Here is an 18,515-nt window from a genome sequence, read left to right as displayed (position 1 = left end):
TTCCAAAAAGGATGATGACAACAGACGGGCCCATGCGAGGAGGCTGTCGCTTCTTTGGGGGCAAATGGGGACGCAATCAGTGTGTCCATCAGTCCCAGGCTGAAACCACCGGAGAGCTTGGCTCAAATACTCCTGTTGATGAGTTTAAAAGAACAGACCGAAAAATGACGGCTCAAGAAGCGATCAGAGAATCCAGTCTTGTAAAGGCTCGGGAACATTCTTTCTCACCTCTTCTCTACGTTGCAGGGAGCACTACAGAGCTGACAGAAACCCTGCTTCAGGCTCTGAATAGAGATTCTGAAGCTGCATAGAAACTGCAGAAATCAAATTCTGTAGCCTCTTGCAGGAAAATGACATCCAGAGACTTCAGTGACTGCTCACCACCAGAGAGCCAGCAATGACCCAGTCAGAATCAGAATCCAGGTCTCCAAACGCTCAGGTGGGAACTCTTTCCTCTGTGCCACAATGGATGAAGTTTAGAGGTGACCAGAGAGAATGAGGTAGGGGAGTACGGGGTTATGAGTTTTTAAAAACCAGATTACATCCAGTTCCTTCACTCACCAAGAGACCTCCAGGGTCACTTTTCATCTGACTCTGGATATCCTCAACTATAAAACGGTGTAGTAACATCAATACCTACCTTATCGGACTGATGTGAGAACCATGGGATAACACATATGAAAGAGCAATGAAATAATAATAATTATAATCATTTTTAAAAAACAAGCTGCACAGTCTCATAAAAGAAAATGAGTCATTTAAGAAACTCAGGAACAGGGACTTCCCTGGTGGTCCAGTGGGTAAAGCTCCACGCTCCCAATGCAGGGGCCCGGGTTCGATCCCTGGTCAGGGAACTAGAGACCGCATGCGTGCCGCAACCAAGAGTCCTCATGCCGCAACGAAGATCCCGTGTGCCGCAACTAAGACCCGGCACAGCCAAAATAAATAAATATTTAGAAACTCAGGAACAGAATTGGTATATTATCATAGTCCAATGTAATGTATAATTGCGATCTTTCTTTCTATGCCTTCAAAATCCAAAAATCTAGATCAATTCTGCCAAGTTGCATAAAGCCAGGAAGCAACATGCTTGGCAGTAATCAACACAGAGAAAGCCTTTCAGACCCACCTTCACTGAGTGAAGTAAGTCAGAAAGAAAAACAAATATTGTATATTAATGCATATATGTGGAATCTAGAAAAATGGTACAGATGAACCGGTTTGCAGGGCAGAAATAGAGACACAGATGTAGAGAACAAACATATGGACACCAAGGGGGGAAAGTGGTGGGCGGGTGGGATGAATTGGGAGATTGAGATTGACATGGATACACTGATGTGTATAAAATAGATAACTAATAAGAACCTGCTGTATAAAAAAATAAAATAAAATTCAAAAAAAAAGAACCACCTTCATTGTAACAGGTCTTCTCAGTTCTCTCCTCATTTGGACTTACCTGTGCATTTTACAGAAATTCAAAACTCACCATTTACCTTCCTATTCCTGGAGCTCATATGGCCATTGAGCACATGTCACTGAGTTAGTTATTGACAATACACAGAGCTGTACTATGCTGGATCTGATTGTGAGAATCCAAATAGATAAATGGCCTAATTCCAACAGTTCCCATCCATGGGCCTCAGGCAATACATAGGGAAGGCTATTTTAAATGAGATACTCTAAGGAAGAATGAACAAGTTTGACTTGTCTAAACATCATGCAGATTCTAACACAGGTGACAGAGAATTCAGGTAATCCCGACAAATACAACCCTGTAGTTCTCCCAGATAAAACGAAACAAAATGAAACTAAAATATATTTTTCCTGCGAAAAAGCCTCCCCAGATGCCATTTAAGCAAGCCAAAAGCAAACGTTACTGTTAAGTTCCTACATCTCTCTTCTTCATTTCTAACTCAGCTCTTACAAGATGGATGTCAAGAGAAATACCTATTTATGGAGGAACACCTTTGAAAAACTTTAACATAGCAGTGAATTATTACACCATAGGAATTAATTATTCGTAGCTCATTAATAGCAATCGACTATTAAGCTATAACTCAACAAATCATCAAAACGTCTATACAAAGAAATAGCAAAAGAAAGAAAACTTTTGGCACAGAGACTAAAGAAAGAAATGACCCAAACAATAATAAAGTCTTCTAGGTGTGGGAAAAGAAGACCCCTGGTTCTCCACTGACAAAAAAACAAGAAAAAGAGTTCCAGCAGACACAAAACCTAGTTGAATCACCATTAGAAAACACCCTGCCTTCATTTTTTAACAGTAAATAAAATAAAACAAAAATCACAAAGGCACGCACCAATATTCCATAGTTCACTTACTTGACCATCACTGGAAGAACAGCCCCGTAAAACACCAGCAGAGGTGCCTCTAATAAGGGTTCACGGCTGCTGGGAGAGCGAGCAGAAGAAAACCCCAGAGAAGGCTTCTTTACTCAGCTCGGAAGACCGCACTTCAGCCGAGCAAAACGGAGCTGCACAGACTCCGCCCCTCCTGCAGTGCGATCACGCCAAACGTCTGCAAGTTTATTGTTCCCAAGGGAACTCCCACTTCAGGAAGGGAGAGTCGAAGTGGGTGCATTTGAACACCAAGGTGTGACGTTAATCATTAACCAGACTTGGAGGAATAAATCTATAAAGTAATTCTGGATAGCACAGCATTCTCCAGCTTTTCTATAAATGCCTCTTTCATTTCTTAAAAGAAAGGAAAACAATATGTGATCAGTTTCCAGCTGTGTTTATTTCAAAGCAATCTGTTCCCCTTGGCAAGGCTGCCAACACCTGACTGTTAACATTTAACACTGTGTTTAAAAAAAATTAAGGAGAGGCAGCAAAATGAATGATAAAACTAAGTGGCCAACTATGATAAGTGGCCTTTTTGCTTGACATTCAAAAGCAAAAATGAAAAAATACGTCAGAAAATAAGCTCCATGTTATGTCACATGCTAGTAACAAGCCTTCTCAGAAGGAGAGAATTCTGTATACGTCTGCAGATCTCAACCAGCTGTGCCCTCTTATTGGCACAATCTGCAAAGGGTAAAAACCTCCTTGGCCTGATGGAGCATGTGTGGTACCATATTACATCAGCCTGTGTCACACCCATGCCTTTTTTCTCCAAAAATATACTAGTCCCACTACACACATGTATTTGCAAAATTCATCTCAAACCAAAGCTTTTCCCCAACGGCACTAGGGAAAAAAAGAAAAAAAACCTTGCCAGTAGTTAGAAAACATTTACCAAGCCACAGAAATGTTCACCAGCTCTGACCGTACTGAAAATGATGGGGTACACAAGACCTCTTGCTCAGCACCGCTCAGAGAAGCTAAGCACAAAGGGCTTCTCTCATGTGCCTTATTACATAAAACAGAAGATCGCGCTCCAGCGCCAACCCAAACAGCAAGAGAAACCAGAGGGGTGGAATCCGGAGGCTCTCCTGACACCTAAATGTTTGTCAGCCTGGCCAAGGGTCCGGGGACATGATTATGAGGGTTTACGATTATTGACACAGCTTTACAAAAGGATGGCTTTGCTCCTGGCGCCAAATATATTTTAAAAATCTGTTTCCCAATGTGAGTGGGATTTCCAGCCAAGTAACTGGCAACCTGAAGGCCCTGGCTGCCCTTGCCTTCATACTTGCATCTAGGCTTCAGTTCCACGGGTAGCTGGCACTAAAAGTGGCGGAGAAGTGTCATTAAATGTTATTAAGTCACAATGATCAGATGTAAGGCAGCTCACGGAGCAGGGCAGAGCGAAGGGAGAACAGAGAGAGCTGGCTTAACAACAGCCACATGGAAGTGGACACAGAAAATTCCCCCAAACCACTGGATCTCACCCACCACTGAGACTCCAACCAGGATGCCAGATTTCTTTGGAATTACATAAAATTTAGAGAAGGAAAGCTGCAAAGCTCATTTTAAAACGTGCAGTCATTTTTATTTCAAGCAGGCAGATGCATCTCCTGAAACCACAGCTTTACCTCTGTGTCCCTGGGCTTAGGGGGCTCCAGCCCTCCTGTGGACGGGAGCTCAACCTTCTAAGTTCAGTTCATTTATCACACGCCCCACAGAACCTTCCCAGACCTTCCCAGACACTACTTAAGGAGCTCATTCCACACCCGCCAGCTTCCACAGGCCGGCGTCTCGAACACAATACGAACTCAACGCAACTTCACTAAACTCCCACTATTTTAATTTAAAATGTCCACTCTACCTAAGACAGATCTCCACGACTGTCTTCCATTTATATTCCTCATACCTTGTCTCACAATCTCGAATCACTTCTGCATTTATGTGTTCCTTTTTGAATCTATTTATTACTTATTTATTATCTGTCTCACCCAGAAACGTTCAGCTATGGCAGCAGTTTTGCCCAGGGTTTGTACACCGTCAGTATTTGTTGACTGAACATTTGTTGTTCTTTCTCAGCTGTTTTGAACTTTGGTATTGAGGTCTTCAAAAAAAAATTTAAATAGTGTAGTCTGTAAAAATATTGAATCACTATGTTGTACATCTGAAGCTAATATAATATTGTATATCAACCATATTTTTTTTAAAAAAAGCACAGAATGGAGTAGAAATAGTTCAACCTTGAACATACGTAAGAGCTCGTTTTAAGTCCCCGCTGTGCCACTTAACACTGGGACCCTGAGGATGCTTCTGAAACTCAGTTTCCACAGCGACAAGCTGGAGACGGAGACTGGTTGCTGAGAGCTTTAGCTGGCATAACCTATGGGAAGAAGTCCGGCACACACCAGCTACTCACCAGATAGCAGTTTCTTTTCTCCCTTCCACGTCTGTGCTTGCATTTTTCAAATAGGAACGAAACAGAATGTCCCCCCTGTGGGCAGGTTATTTCTTCAAATGCCATCTCTGTTCTTCCCTTCCTGTGTCATTTATGTGAAAATGACATTTTCACACATCTCATCAATCGTGAACCGTATTCTCTTGGTTCCCACTGACTATGGGAATTGTTTAAGCTCTATAGGATCAGGATCTCTGAGAGCAAACCCTCAGAATCCATATTTTTTGTAAAGGACTTTAATTTTTTAGAGCAGTTTTAGGTTCACAGCAAAACTGAAGGGAAGGTACAGAGATTTCGCATATACCTTCCTGTTGCCATACATGCAGAGGCTCTCCCATTATCAGCATCCCCCCAGAGTGGTGCATTTGTTACAAATGATGAACCTATATTGACACATCATCACCCACTCACTCTTGGTGTTGTACATCCTAGGGGTTTGGACAAATGTATACTATGCAGCTATCATTATAGTGTCATACAAAGTAGTTTCACTGTCCTAAAAATCCTGTGCTCCCCCTATTCATCCCTCCTTCCCCCCAACCCCTGGCAACCACTGATCTGTTTACTGTATCCATAGTTTTGCCTTTTCCAGAATGTTATATAGTTAGAATCATACTGTGTGTGTGTGCGTGTGTGTGTGTGTATAGCCTTTTCTGATTGGCTTCTTTCACTTAGTAATATGCATTTAAGATTCTTCCATGTCTTTTCATGACTTAATAGTTCATTTCTTTTTTTTTTTTTAATTTTTAATTAATTATTTATTTATTTATTTTTGGCTGTGTTGGGTCTTCGTTTCTGTGCGAGGGCTTTCTCTAGTTGCGGCGAGCAGGGGCCACTCTTCATCGCGGTGCGCGGGCCTCTCACTGTCGCGGCCTCTCTTGTTGCGGAGCACAGGCTCCAGACGCGCAGGCTCAGCAGTTGTGGCTCACGGGCCTAGTTGCTCCGCGGCATGTGGGATCTTCCCAGACCAGGGCTCAAACCCGTGTCCCCTGCATTGGCAGGCAGATTCTCAACCACTGCGCCACCAGGGAAGCCCAATAGTTCATTCTTTATAGCACTGAATAATATTCCATTGTCTGGATATACCACAGTTCACTAATCCATTCACCTACTTAAGTGCATCTTGGTTGCTTCCAAGTTTTGGCAATTATGAATAACGCTGCTTACAAACATCTGTGCGCAGGTTTTTGTACGAACGTAAGTAGTGTCACTGCTGTATTGAAAGAGCTAGAGAATAAGACAAACCAACTCCTGTAACATCAGAGAGCATGTGTGATGTGCAGTAAAAGTATCGCACCATGAATACACAGGAGGTTCAAAGAGGGAGAGAGAAAATCAGGCAAAGGAAATGAAAAAAAAAGTCTCACAGAGGAAGTAGTGTTTTACGTGGTCCTTTGATAAATGGTAGAATTTGAGGGTACATGATGGCTCATTATACTATTATGTCTTCTTTTTATATATATTTAATGTTTCCATAATAAAACATGAACAGGCAACAGTAAGATTCCAAGGAGGAGGAGGAGGAGCTCACAATGGTGGCGAGAAGGATATTGTGGTATCTTCAAAGACTGTGAGTTGTCTACTTTGGACAAAGTGAAGGATGGTGGTAGAGAGAAGGATAGGTTGGAGCCAAAGACTGAAAGATTGTAACTAACCATTTTTAATTTTCAGATTTAGGAAGAGAAGTCATCTATTTTTTAGTAGGGGAGTATCATGCCATGTTATTTATGTTTTAAAAAAACAAATAATGTAACAAGATTAATCTACTATCTGCAGAATGTTTTGAAACTGTGGTACACATGCACACAACACCTGCATACACACTCACAAATCCACATACACACACCTTGGTGGTTTAAGCTTTTGGGTCTTTGCTCATATTTTCCCTGAAGTGTTATCATCTTTCTCCCCTGGTCAGCTGCAACACCCTCAGCTCAAGTGTGTTCTCCTCCAGGAAACCATCCATGAAAAACATGCAATAAATGTCCCTTATCTGTGTGGCCACAGGACTCTACACATTATCTTCCGTGTCTTCCTTCTTACACTGATTGATTGAACCCACCTGCTCACCCATCTCTTCCACTAGAAGGCGAGCTCTTCAGAGCCAGACCCAATGCCTTACCCAGGCGCAGAGTAAGCACTAGACCCAAAAAATGAGAGGCAGAGGCCACAGCAACTTGGCTAATAAATTTAAGTTGCTTAAACTTCGCAGAGGCAAAATCTATAGGCTCTGGTAATTTCCTGGATAAGAAGTATAGAAGACCAGAAGCTAAGCTGTAGTAGTAACAGTGGTAGCAATCTGGCTTTTCCCCGCCTAGATAAAATTAAGTAAAAAAGGAAAGTCAGGCCAGTTGGGGTGGGAGGCGGGAGAAGGCAGGTAATGAGCTCCAGTCCTTCTTAGATGTGCCAGCGATAAGCTGAAGGAACACCTGGCAGATTTCAAGCAGCACGTGGAGCTTCAGAGAGGGATGGGGGGGTGGGAATATGGAAATCTGTGAGTGACAAACAGAGAAGTAGAAAGGTGAATGAGACAGGCAGGGAAACAAGAAGAGAAAGAGAAGGGAAAGCAGCCTATGCAAGAACATTTTGAGAGAATGAGATGTAAATGAAGAATCAGCGAAGGACACCAAGAATCTCTGGAGGAGTCCAAGGAGAAAAACCAGCGAGTGCAGAGCACCACCATCCACTATTCAGAAGAGGTCCTATTTTCAAAGGATGAGAGCACTCAGAGAGTTTTCTTACAGCTTCCTGGGACTGAAGTTCTTTTTTCAGACCCGGTCGAGCTGAAGTATATGCTTAGTCACGTTAACCATTTGGTGCTGACTTTGTGCTCTTGAAAGAACCTAAAAGCAAATCGCAGGCAAGGCCCTCCCGTTGTGGTCTGGGGCCCAGTGAAAGCAGGGGGTGGGGGTGGGGGTTAGGCGGGGAGTGCCCACCGTCTGTACTCATCTCCTTCCTCGTTTACATGCCGCTTCATTCATGAGTCTTATCAAAAGGAAACGCAGTCACAGGGCGTTAAAAATACCACTTTACAATAAAAATATGGCAGCAGTGGCAAAGAAATTGAGGGATGTCTCATCTTTTCAAAATGCATGCTCCATTCTGGTTAGGTTTAAAAATTGCACTTATATTTTAGAGATAAATATTGAAATGTCTCCCAAGTGGAATAATATGATTCTAGGATATGCTTCAAAATAATATGGGAGTGGGGTGGGGTGGAGATAGAGATGAAATAAGCTAGTAATTGTCAAAGCTGAGTGATGGATACATGGTGTTCACTATATGTCTGTCTTTGAGTATGTTTGAAAATTTACAAAATATAATGATTTTCTTGAAGAGCTACTACATCACAGAAAAGTCTCTTTTAATAGTTAAAAAAGAGGGATAGTAAGAAGACTGCATTTTTCTCTTGGGAGAAGTGGATTCTTTTTTCCCTTTGGTCTAAGATCACAATATTTTAAAAATTTTTATTGGAGTAGAGTTGATTTACAATGTTGTGTTAGTTTCAGGTGTACAGCAAAGTGAATCCGTTATACATAGACATATATCCACTCTTTTTTTTTTTTTTTTTTTTTAGATTCTTTTCCCATATGGGCCATTACAGAGTATCGAATAGAGTTTAAGATCACAATTTTAATAGCATTGTGATCACCTCCCTTTAGCCAAGGAAAACTACAGGGTCATAATTTTGATTCAACCAGCTGCTTAAAGACTAAGAAATGCAGAGAAATACAGAGGAAAGTTCTTGATCTATATGTCTTCTAAGAGTGCTACCAGTACAGTCCATCCTGCTTCTCCCCCAGATTTACCTAATTTCTTTTAGTGAGCTGCATTCTACCATGATGTCATTGACCCATGTTGAGGTCACCTTAAAAAGGGGACTCTGAAATCATCTCTGTAAGGTTGCTTTTGATTACCTTATATAATGTCTTCTTTTTCAAAAAATTTTATTTTTTATTGGTCTACAGTTGATTTACAATGTTGTGTTAGTTTCAGGGGTACAGCAAAGTGATTCAGTTATACATATACATATAGCTATTCCTTTTCAAAATCTCTTCCCTTAGGTTATTAAAGAATATTGAATGGAGTTCCCTGTGCTCTACAGTAGGTCCTTGTTGGTTATCTATTTTATATACAGCAGTGTGTACATGTCAATCCCAGTCTCCCAATTTATCCCTCCCCCGCACACCTTTCCCCCTTTGATAACCATAATGTCTTCTTTATAAAGGTTCTTGGGGTAAAAATATGTGTTATCAATAACAAGAAGGGTTGGTTTCTCCTGCATAATCTCTGCCTGTGGATGATGTGAATGTTCCTCTAATGTGTTTCCTGCTTTGGGTTGATGGCTAAAAAGCTTAAGGCCAAACCTGGACTCATATTCACACTCATTTCTGACTCAGTGTTTTTTGTGGCTCTGTTTCTGTCTTACCCACCCTTTTAATAACATTTTATTGTGGAACATTTTATATATATGGGAAAGTAAACAAAACAGTTATAATCAACCTCTGTGTACCTATTCCCCAGCTTCAACAAATATCAACTTATGACCAATTTTGGTTCATCTACACCCCACCCACGTTCCCAGACATCAAATCATTCCATCCATAACTATTTTATCAAATATCTCTAAAAGAAATTGACTATTAAAAAATAACCATCATACCATTATCACATGGAAAAAATAAGTAATTTCTTAATATCTACTCAGTGTTCAAAATTCTAATTGCCTTGTGAAGAGGGGTTGGGAGAGGGGTAAGATAGGAGAAGGGGATGAAAAGGTACAAACCATAGGTATAAAATAAATAAGATACAAGAATGTAATTAATGTATAGGACAGGAAATCTAACCAAAATTTTGTAATAACTTCAAATGGAGTATAATCTATAAAAATATCAAATCACTATGTATACACTTGAAACTAATAGAACATTAACTATACTCCAATAAATAAATAATTCTAATTGTCTCCTTATAAATAAGATAAATAATTATCTTGTTTATAAATATTCTAAATACTCTTAAATTACGCTGTGTTTGAATCAGGATCAAAATTAGGTCCTTGTTATATAAAAAGCAAAGGGGACTTTCCTGGCAGTCCCGTGGTTAAGACTTCAACTTCCAATGCAGGGGGTGCTGGTTTGATCCCTGGTTGGGGAGCTAAGATCCCACATGCCTCGCAGCCAAAAAACCAAAACATAAAACAGAAGCAGAATTGTAACAAATTCAATAAACACTTTAAAAAAAAATGGTCCACATCAATTAAAAATAAAAGCAAAGAAACAAAAAAACAAATTAAATGAACAAACCAAACCAAACCAAACATGTAGATACAGAGAACAGAGCAATGGTTACCAGAAAGGAAGGGGAGAGTAAAATGGGTAAAGGGGATCCACCCTATGCTGATGGATGGAAACTAAATTTTGATGGTGAGCAGACTGCAGTGCACACAGAAGTCAAAATACAATGTTTTAAGATTAGTTGATAGAATTTCTTAGGTCCCTGTCAATCTATAAGCTCTCCCTCCATTTCTTGTTGTTCACCCCTCCCCACCCAATGCGATTATTTTGCTGAAGAAATCTGGTCATTTGCCCTATACAGTTCCCCACTAATTCTGCTGAGCACGCGCCTTGTGGGCTTGCGTGCCCCTTTGTTAGCTAGAGCACGATCAGACGGAAACTCGACTGCTCTGTTTGGCACAGCGGCATCACAGGTGGCCTCACCTACTTTTAACTAAATTGCTGAATTCTTTGCATCCTAGTAAACGCTCCTAAACTCTTAATGGAAAAAGGAAGAAATAAATAAATACATGAATAACCCCTCAACAACACTGGGTAGTCAACAAACTTTTTAATCTTTGTCAATTTGATAAGTAAACAAAGGGACCTCATTGTTTTTAATCACCCTTTAAAAATGTTTAATGAAGTTGAATATTTTTAACATGTCCACTGACATCTGTAGTTATGTTTCTATGAACTGCCTGTTCAAGCCATTTGCTCATTTTTATGTTAGGTTATTATTGTTGTTTTATTTGTAAGAGAAGACATTGCCCCTTTTGTAGTTTGAATCACAAAACACACACACATGTGAGTGTGTCTACCCACTTGGGTTGGGTTTTTCCCCCCTTTTTGATTGTACAGAATTTAAAACTTTTACATTACTTCATGGCCTCTGCACTTTTACAAGGCAGGAACATTCTTTCCTTTTCCCCAAATAGCTAGATATTTGTCCCAATACCACCTATTAATCTGTCCATTTTTTTCTCCATTAATTTTACACATCTTTTTAATATTTATACCTCTTATATAGTCCTCTTATATAAGTTCATTGGCTGCTATGTCTAAAAGTTATTAAATATTCATGGCATTGAAAGGCAACTTCACTCAATCCTGGCTTTAAGAGAACTCTTTCTAGCTTTTCACCTTAAAAAAATTATGCTGGTTTTACGAAACTGTGTCATTTGCAGAGACATGGATGGACCTGGAGACTGTCATACAGAGTGAAGTTAAGTCAGAAAGAGAAAAACAAATATCATATATTAATGCATGTATGTGGAATCTAGAAAAATGGTATGGATGATCTTTTTTGCAAAGCAGAAATAGAGACACAGATGTAGAGAACAAACATATGGATACCAAGGGGGAAAGGGGGGTGGGTGGGGTAGGATGAATTGGGAGATTGGGATTGACATATATCCACTACTATGTATAAAGTAGATAACTAATGAGAACCTACCCTATAGCACAGGGAACTCTACTCGGTTCTGTATGGTGACCTAAGTGGGAAGGAAATCGAAAAAAGAGGGGATATGTGTATCCATATGGCTGATTCACTTTGCTGTATGGCAGAAACTGACACAGAAGTGTAAAGCTATGCTCCAATAAGAAAAAAAATGCTGGTTTTAGATTCAGTTTGACAGAAGAAGTATAGAGCCGTCCATATTTACTGAGTGAAATGTCTTATCAAGGCTCCCAGAGACTTGCCCATACCGTAATCCTTAGAATTTGTGAGTGTTAGCATGCTCAGGTTTCAGCAGATGTGATTAAAGGAAGGGTTCTGGGATGAGGAGATAATCGTGGATTATCCAGTTGGACCCTAAATGCCATCACAAAGCTTCCTGATAACAGAGAGGCTGAGAGACATGAGACACACAGAGGAGCAGGAGCAGATGGAGGCAGAGGCCGGAGAGATTCAGCCACAATCTGAAGAACGCCAAGAGTGCTGGCAGCTCCTGAAAGCTGGATTCTTTACCCCAGAGCCTCTGAAGGGAGCCTGACCTGCTGACACCTTGATTCTGGATTTCTGGCCCCCAGAAATGTGAAAGAATAAATTTATGGTGTTTTAAGCCACCAAGTTCGTGGTTACTTGTTATGTTACAGCAGTTACAAGAAACTAGTACACTACAGGCGGACCTCTGAGATATTGTGGGTTCCAGTCCAGCCCAGGGCAATAAAGCAAATATCGCAAAAAAAAGGAAGTCACACGAATTCTTTGGTTTCCTAGTGCATGGTAAAGTTATGTTGACAATATAGTCTATTAAGCGTGCAACAGCATTATGTCTAAAAACAATGTTCATACCTTAATTTAAAATACTTTATTGCTAGAAAATGCCAACCATCAGTGAGCAAATACTGTTGGAAAAATGGCGCCGATCGACTTGCTCGATGCAGGGTTGCAACATACCTTCAATTTGTAAAACATTCAATATCTGTGAAGCACGATAAAGCAAAACCCAATAAAAACAAGGTATGCCTGTATTAGAAATGGATGCTGAACTTTACCAAATTCCCTTTGAACATTTATTGAAATAATCCAGTGTCCTTCCTAGTATACCCAAGCTGCCACGCTCTCTAACAAATGGATTTCTTACTCTTTCCCTTTTTGTTTTCTTTCTTTCACCAACTCATTTTCACTCTCTTTATTTCCTCCTCAGCAGCTTCTGCCACTAAGCCTTCCTGAGGATCCTGTGTTCCTGCATTGCCTGTGGTGGTAGAAACTTAGAGCCTGCTAATCCCTGGAGTCAAGAAACATCTAGAAAGTCTTAACTTGACAATAAAAGGGGGCAAAACAAAGTTAAGAAATGAAATGCAAACAAGAAGGAATAGGTATTAGTAAATGGTCCTTGGTAGATGCCTTTCTCTGGAACAAAGGAGATGGTGCTGGCTTCCTTTCATTTCTTTCTAGCTTGGTGCCAAGGAAGAAATGCACCCTTTCCCCAGGCCTGTGGAACATTCTGAAATTCTTCATGTCCCCTGTCAACAAGAAACAAGAAGGTAAAGAAACCAGGACCAAAGCAATCTCGGAAAATATGGCAAGATTCCTCACCTTGACACTCCAACCCTGCAGCCTCAAAAAACTCAGGATCATCCTCTGCCCCATGGCTGTTTCTGCAGTATCTCTCACTTTTCTCTCCAGGGAGACTGGACGTTTTTGAGAGTCATGTTTTACAAACCACAGCCTGGCAGAAAACCAGTGGCCTCTGCCTTTTGTTCTGCCACATACTTTGCTGGCTTCGTGCATCCCCAACTGGTGACGCTTCTGATTAGAGGTTCAGGATGGTTGATAAAAAAACAAAGACTAAGAAATAGCTTCAAGAAAACCACAAAACTTAAATGTGAGGTTTTCTGAAAAGAGAAAGCAAACAACTTTTTTTATGCATGTCTACTCATATTTCATTACTATTTCAGATCCTCATGGAACCCTTAAGGGAAAATTCCACAGTCCTATAGAAGGACTTAGGTCCTTATCTCACCATAATTAACAAATATTGCTTCAGGCAGTGCCATAACTCTGGGTGTCAAAGAAGTGGAGTTCTCTAGTCTTGGTAATATGTCTAGAAATTGTTCCAGATAGTCACCTTGAAACTTGTAAATCAGTTCATCTCTAAGACTAATTGCAAAAAAAAGTACAGTTGACCCTTGAATAACACAGGTTTGAACTGCACCGATTCACTTATATGTGGATTTTTTTCAATAAATATGGTATCTGTATTTTCATTTTATAGTTCTTTAAATGAACTAAGTGTGGGGGAAAGTTTGTGCTCATTCAGAGCTCACAATATGTGGCACCAAAAGAACTAGGGTTTGAGTCCTGATTCTATCCAAACTGTTTGAGCTTCCTGCCCCTGGGTGAGTCACCGATCAATTCATTTGTTTTTCAGGCAGAGATAGCAGTCTGCAGATTTTTGACTGTGTGTGGGGTGGGGGCAGGGGCTGTCAGTGCCCAATCCCTTCATTGTTCAAGTGTCAACTATACATAAATTCCCTGTTGCATACATAGAATGATCCACCTACCTATGTGATCAGAAATGGGAGTGAAAGGTATAAATTTAAATATGCATCATGATGCCTTACACACAGCTACCTATACAGTTTCCCCAAACTGGTTTTAATGGCTAACCGAAAATTCAAGGAGATAATTTATAATGATCCCTGAATACACTAATTTTATAAGATTTGCTTCAGAAGAAGAACTACAATCCTGCAGCCTGTGGAACAAAAACCACCTTCACAGAAAGATAGACAAGATGAAAACGCAGACGGCTATGTACCAGATGAAGGAACAAGATAAAACCCCAGAGAAACAACTAAATGAAATGGAGATAGGCAATCTTCCAGAAAAAGAATTCAGAATAATGATAGTGACGATGATCCAGGACCTCGGAAAAAGAATGGAGGCAAAGATCGAGAAGATGCAAGAAACGTTTAATAAAGACCTAGAAGAATTAACAAACACCTAGAAGAATTAAAGAACAAACAAACAGAGATGAACAGTACAATAACTGAAATGAAAACTACACTAGAAGGAATCAATAGCAGAATAACTGAGGCAGAAGAACGGGTAAGTGACCTGGAAGACAGAAAGGTGGAATTCACTGCTGCGGAACAGAATAAAGAAAAAAGAATGAAAAGAAATGAAGACAGCCTAAGAGACCTCTGGGACAACATTCAATGCAACAACATTCGCATTATAGGGGTCCCAGAAGGAGAAGAGAGAGAGAAAGGACCCGAGAAAATATTTGAAGAGATTATAGTTGAAAACTTCCCTAACATGGGAAAGGAAATAGCCACCCAAGTCCAGGAAGCTCAGAGAGTCCCATACAGGATAAACCCAAGGAGAAACACACCGAGACACATAGTAATCAAATTGGTAAAAATTAAAGACAAAGAAAGATTATTGAAAGCAGCAAGGGAAAAACGGCAAATAACATACAAGAGAACTCCCATAAGGTTAACAGCTGATTTCTCAGCAAAAACCCTACACCAGAAGAGAGTGGCATGATATACTTAAAGTGATGAAAGGGAAGAACCTACAACCAAGATTACTCTATCCGGCAAGGATCTCATGCAGATCCTTGATGGAGAAATCAAAAGCTTTACAGACAAGCAAAAGCTAAGAGAATTCAGCACCACCAAACCAGCTCTACAACAAAAGCTAAAGGAACTTCTCTAAGTGGGAAACACAAGAGAAGCAAAGGACCGACAAAAACAATTAAGAAAATGGTAATAGGAACATACATATCAATAATTACCTTAAATGTGAATGGATTAAATGCTCCAACCAAAAGACACAGGCTTGCTGAAGGATACAAAAACAACACCCATACGTATGCTGTATACAAGAGACCCACTTCAGACCGAGGGACACATACAGACTGAAAGTGAGGGAATGGAAAAAGATATTCCATGCAAATGGAAATCAAAAGAAAGCTGGAATAGCAATACTCATATCAGAAAAAATAGACTTTAAAATAAAGAATGTTACAAGAGACAAGGAAGGACACTATGTAATGATCAAGGGACCTATCCAAGAAGAAGATATAACAATTATAAATATATGTGCCCCCAAATTAGGAGCACCTCAATACATAAGGCAGCTGCTAACAGCTCTAAAAGAGGAAATCGACAGTAACACAGTAATAGTGGGGGACTTTAACACCTCACTTACACCAATGGACAGATCATCCAAACAGAAAATTAATAAGGAAACACAAGCTTTAAATGACACAATAGACCAGGTAGATTTGATTGATATTTATAGGACATTCCATCCAAAAACAGCAGATTACACTTCTCAAGTGTGCACAGAACATTCTCCAGGATAGATCACATCGTGGGTCACAAATCAAGCCTCAGTAAATTTAAGAAAATTGAAATCATATCAAGCATCTTTTCTGACCACAACGCTATGAGATTAGAAATCAATTACAGGGGAAAAAACGTAAAAAACACAAATACATGGAGGCTAAACAATACGTTAGTAAATAACCAGGAGATCACTGAAGAAGTCAGAGGAAATCAAAAAATACCTAGAGACAAATGACAATGAAAACACAATGATCCAAAACCTATGGGATGCAGCAAAAGCAGTTCTAAGAGGGAAGTTTATAGCTATACAAGCCTACCTCAAGAAACAAGAAAAATCTCAAATAAACAATCTAACGTTACACCTAAAGGAACTAGAGAAAGAAGAACAAATAAAACCCAAAGTTAGCAGAAGGAAAGAAATCATAAAGATCAGAGCAGAAATAAATGAAATAGAAACAAAGGAAACAATAGCAAAGATCAATAAAATGAAAAGCTGGTTCTTTGAGAAGATAAACAAAATAGATAAACCATTAGCCAGACTCATCAAGAAAAAGAGGGAGAGAACTCAAATCAATAAAATTAGAAATGAAAAAGGAGAAGTTACAACAACAGACACGGCAGAAATACAAAGCATCCTAAGAGACTACTACAGCAACTCTATGCCAATGGACAAATTCTTAGAAAGGTATAACCTTCCAAGACTGAACCAGGAAGAAACAGAAAATATGAACAGAGCAATCACAAGTAATGAAATTGAAACTGTGATTAAAAATCTTCCAGCAAACAAAAGTCCAGGACCAGATGGCTTCACAGGTGAATTCTATCAAACATTCAGAGAAGAGCTAACACCCATCCTTCTCAAACTCTTCCAAAAAATTGCAGAGGAAGGAAAACTCCCAAACTCATTCTATGAGGCCACCATCCCCCTCATACCAAAACCAGACAAAGATACGACAAAAAAAGAAAATTACAGACCAATATCACTGATGAATATAGATGCAGAAATCCTCAAGAAAATACTAGCAAACAGAATCCAACAACACATTAAAAGGATCATACACCATGATCAAGTGGGATTTATCCCAGGGGTGCAAGGATTCCTCAATATATGCAAATCAATCAATGTGATACACCATATTAACAAATTGAAGAATAAAAACCATATGATCATCTCAGTAGGTGCATAAAAAGCTTTTGACAAAATTCAACACCGATTTATGATAAAAACTCTCCAGAAAGTGGGCACAGAGGGAACCTACTTCAACATAATAAAGGCCATATATGACAAACCCACAGCAAACATCATTCTCAATGGTGAAAAACTGAAAGCATGTCCTCTAAGATCAAGAACAAGACAAGGATGTCCACTCTCACCACTATTATTCAACATAGTTTTGGAAGTCCTAGCCATGGCAATCAGGGAAGAAAAAGAAATAAAAGGAATACAAACTGGAAAAGAAGAAGTAAAACTGTCACTGTTTGCAGATTACATGACACTATACATAGAGAATCCTAAAGATGCCACCAGAAAACTACTAAAGCTAATCAATGAATTTGGTAAAGTTGCAGGATACAAAATTAATGCACAGAAATCACTTGCATTTCCTATACACTAATGATGAAAAATCTGAAAGAGAAATTATGGAAACACTCCCATTTACCACTGCAACAAAAAGAATAAAATACCTAGGAATAAACCTACCTAGGGAGACAAAAGACCTGTATGCAGAAAACTATAAGACACTGATGGAAGAAATTAAAGATGATACCAACAGATGGAGAGATATACCATGTTCTTGCATTGGAAGAATCAATACTGTGAAAATGACTATACTACCCAAAGCAATCTACAGATTCAGTGCAATCCCTATCAAATTACCAATGGCATTTTTTTTACAGACAGAACTAGAACAAAAAATCTTAAAATTTGTATGGACACACAAAAGACCCCGAATAGCCAAAGCAGTCTTGAGAGAAAAAAGTGGAGCTGGAGGAATCAGACTCCCTGACTTCAGACTACACTACAAAGCTACAGTAATCAAGACAATATGGTACTGGCACAAAAACAGAAATATAGATCCATGGAACAGGATAGAAAGCCCAGAGATAAACCCACGCACCTATGGTCAACTAATCTATGACAAAGGAGGTAAGGATATACAATGGAGAAAAGACAGTCTTTTCAATAAGTGGTGCTGGGAAAACTGGACAGCTACATGTAAAAGAATGAAATTAGAACACTCCCTAACACCATACACAAAAATAAACTGAAAATGGATTAGAGACCTAAATGTAAGACCGGGCACTATAAAGCTCATAGAGGAAAACATAGGAAGAACACTCTTTGACATAAATCACAGCATGATCTTTTTTGACCCACCTCCTAGAGTAATGGAAATAAAAACAAAAATAAACAATGGGACCTAATGAAACTTAAAAGCTTTTGCACAGCAAAGGAAACCATAAATAAGATGAAAAGACAACCCTCCGAATGGGAGAAAATATTTGCAAATGAATCATTGGACAAAGGATTAATCTCCAAAATATATAAACAGCTCATGCAGCTCAATATTAAAAAAACAAACAACCCAATCCAAAAATGGGCAGAAGAC

At 39.5% G+C, this 18,515-nt stretch overlaps 1 protein-coding gene across 7 annotated transcripts in view; it reads right to left on the bottom strand.

The window, feature by feature from the left end:
• Window positions 1-18,515, bottom strand: part of MAP2K6 (mitogen-activated protein kinase kinase 6) — a 135,022-nt gene that overhangs the window by 46,158 nt on the left and 70,349 nt on the right. Inside the window, exon 1 of one of the 7 annotated variants that reach the window (XM_082442953.1) lies at window positions 2,341-2,507. The exons of 5 other annotated variants lie outside the window; for them this stretch is intronic. The gene's annotated coding sequence lies outside the window, so the exon portion shown is untranslated. Of the gene's footprint in view, window positions 1-561; window positions 921-2,340; window positions 2,508-18,515 lie in introns of those variants that run through there. One more of the 7 variants, XM_082442955.1, reaches the window with a different exon arrangement.

Source organism: Balaenoptera physalus, assembly GCF_965194825.1.
Source record: "Balaenoptera physalus genome assembly, chromosome: 20".
Taxonomy (NCBI): domain Eukaryota; kingdom Metazoa; phylum Chordata; class Mammalia; order Artiodactyla; family Balaenopteridae; genus Balaenoptera; species Balaenoptera physalus.
Note: the sequence above shows the minus strand (reverse complement) of the source record. Positions and strands in the feature narration are given on the sequence as shown.